The sequence below is a fragment of the Oncorhynchus mykiss genome, chromosome 24 (assembly GCF_013265735.2).
Source record: "Oncorhynchus mykiss isolate Arlee chromosome 24, USDA_OmykA_1.1, whole genome shotgun sequence".
Classification (NCBI taxonomy): Eukaryota; Metazoa; Chordata; class Actinopteri; order Salmoniformes; family Salmonidae; genus Oncorhynchus; species Oncorhynchus mykiss.
Window position 1 is genome coordinate 307,800 of NC_048588.1, and position 3,239 is coordinate 311,038.

Here is a 3,239-nt window from a genome sequence, read left to right on the forward strand (position 1 = left end):
GTAGTTGTGATCCATTTATTCTGAGGAACACTAAAGAACCTTCCTGCTAACACTAAAAAGGAGTATGATTTACTGCTATGTTTGAGAGGTGACAATCTTAAAACAACACTTTCCCCAGTACTATAGCCATAAGATGTATTGACATATGCATAATGAATTGTACTTCTAAAGCTTTAATTTACAGAAAAAAATAAATATATAATCAGTAATTGTAATTCGCTCTGGATAAGAAGAGCTTAATGACTAAAATGTAAATGTCTGTACAAAGGTATAATACTATATTCAGGCTCATCAAAATGAAAAACTTTACTTCTGTGACCTTCTTAGTTATGATTGACGCTATTAAAAAGAGGATCCCATCAGCTTTCTATAGGCTAGGCCTACTATATTTATTTCTCAACTTTCCTAATATTATACTGTTTCAAGACAGGTGCATGATAATGGTCCTACATGAAAACAGATTTCATACGTAAACTCAGAGGGGAAAAAACGTCCCTTTTTCAGGACCCTGTCTTTCAAAGATAATTTGTAAAAATCCAAATAACTTCACAGATCTTCATTGTAAAGGGTTTAAACAATGTTTCCCATGCGTGTTTAATGAACCATAAGGAATTAATGAACATGCACCTGTGGAATTGTCGTTAAGACACTAACAGCTTACAGACAGGTCACAGTTATGAAAACTTAGGACACTATAAAGAGGCCTTTCTACTGACTCTGAAAAACACCATAAGAAAGATGCTCAGGGTCCCTGCTCATCTGCGTGAACGTGCCATAGTCCATGCTGCAAGGAGGAATGAGGACTGCAGATGTGGCCAGGGCAATAAATTGCAATGTCCGTACTGTGAGACGCCTAAGACAGCGCTATAGGGAGACAGGACAAACAGCTGATTGTCCTTGCAGTGGCAGACCACGTGTAACAACACCTGCACAGGATTGGTACATCCAAACATCACACCTGCAGGACATGTACAGGATGGCAACAACAACTGCCGGAGTTACACCAGGACGCACAATCCCTCAGTGCTCAGACTGAGGGATTGCAAGGCTGAGAGAGGCTGGACTGAGGGCTTGTAGGCCTGTTGTAAAGGCAGGTCCTCACCAGACATCACCGGCAACAACGTTGCCTATGGGCACAAACCCACCGTCGCTGGACCAAACAAGGATTGGTAAAAAGTGCTCTTCACTGACGGGTCGCGGTTTTGTCTCAGCAGGGGTATTGGTCGGATTCGCGTTTATCATCGAAGGAATGAGCGTTACACCGAGGCCTGTACTCTGGAGCAGGATCGATTTGGAGGTGGAGGGTCCATCATGTTCTGGGGCGGTGTGTCAAGGCATCATCTGACTGAGCTTGTTGTCATTGCAGGCAATCTCAACACTGCGTGTTACAGGGAAGAAATCCTCCTTCCACATGTGGTACCCTTCCTGCAGGCTCATCCTGACATGACTCGCCAGCCATACTGCTCGCTCTGTGCGTGATTTCCTGCAAGAGAGGAATGTCAGTGTTCTGCCATGGCCAGCGAAGAGCCCGGATCTCAATCCCACTGAGCACGTCTGGGACCTGTTGGATCAGAGGGTGAGGGCTACCATTCCCCCCAGAAATGTCCGGGAACTTGCAGGTGCCTTGGTGGAAGAGTGGGGTAACATCTCACAGCAAGAGCTGGCAAATCTGGTGCAGTCAATGAGGAGGAGATGCACTGTAGTGCTTAATGCAGTATTGGTGTGTGGCCACCAGCTGTCTGTTACTTTTGATTTTGACCCCCCCTTTGTTCAGGGACACATCATTCAATTTCTGTTAGTCACATGTCTGTGGAACTTGTTTAGTTTATGTCTCAGTTCTTGAATCTTATGTTCATACAAATATTTACACATGTTAAGTTTGCTCAAAATAAATGCAGTTGACAGTGAGAGAACATTTCTTTTTTTACTGAGTTTATAGTATTTTGTATATGTAAAGACGAGATTAAATCAAGAATAGTCTGATGGGTGGCAATATTAGCCCATCACTTATGAATTATACCCAGTGTAAGGCAAGAAACAATGTTTTTTTTAAAATAGTCAATCATAGTCGCACACCTCATGAAGCCTAGCCCATGGGCCTATATGTTTTGATATGGGTTGTATCATAATCAAAGTGGCCAAATAACTTCTTAAAATTAAGCACATTAATCCAGGGGTGTAGAGCCTAACTGGCATACATAAGCAGTACGATTTTCAAGTTTGCGGAAAATAATTCTCACCATAAAAATGCACCTTTATAATAAATGCTTCACATGCATAATCGCTTTTATGGTCACTATTGATAAATGGTGTTTTCCCACTAATGGAACATTCACGCTTATAGCCTACTGTCGTGTGCGCATTGCTGTGCTTATAATGTGAAGAAATAGCCTAATAGTTTATCACATTTTAAGCTAAACGTTCTGATCTGTTGCATTGAGTAAAAACTTATTTTTTTTTCATGCTAGTGGTTGTATTAATTTGGGATCTATTGCATCCCACAACTGTCCCGGACTATGTTTTGGAAAATGTATTTCTCAAAAAGAATAGGTTGACTTTTGTACAATGGGGAATAGTAGATTGACATAGGCTATTGCTTTTGCTGTTCGTTAGGCCTACTCATCTTGTTGGCTGACGAAAAGTAAATGTGGACTGTTTTTCCAATATCTTCAATATGCACCTCAGAATTGGATAAGGACGCTCGCAGTTGCGTCCCCAAAGTGTCTGTCTTCACTTGTAGCCTGTGAGAAAGACCCGATAATGTGATGGAGAGCCATGTGAGTGAGAGGTGCAGCACTCAGGGAGAAGGAAACAATGGCCACTGGCCGCAAAAGGCATGGAATTTTTTTGGGGTGCATTACGGCCACACAAAGGGGATACCGCCGGGAAATTGTAGGGGGATTAGTTGGACCGCAGAGTGAAAGAAAAGCAGACAACATTTGCTCAGCATATATGGGAACTTCTTCAAATCTGTTGGAAAAGCATTCCAGGTGAAGCTGGTTGAGAGAATGCCAAACTACTTTGAAGAATCTCAAATGTTAAATATATTTTGACTGGTACTGTAAATCTAACAAGACTCCAGATACACTATAACTCCTTTGGCAGGTAACCTGCCCAGAAGATGCAGGTAACTTCCAACGTGAGCAGTTTTTGCCAGATCCAGTGCACCCTTCTTCTGTTCTTCATTTGCACAATTAACCAAAACAAGATCTCTTCTAGTCACCTTGATTGACTAAACC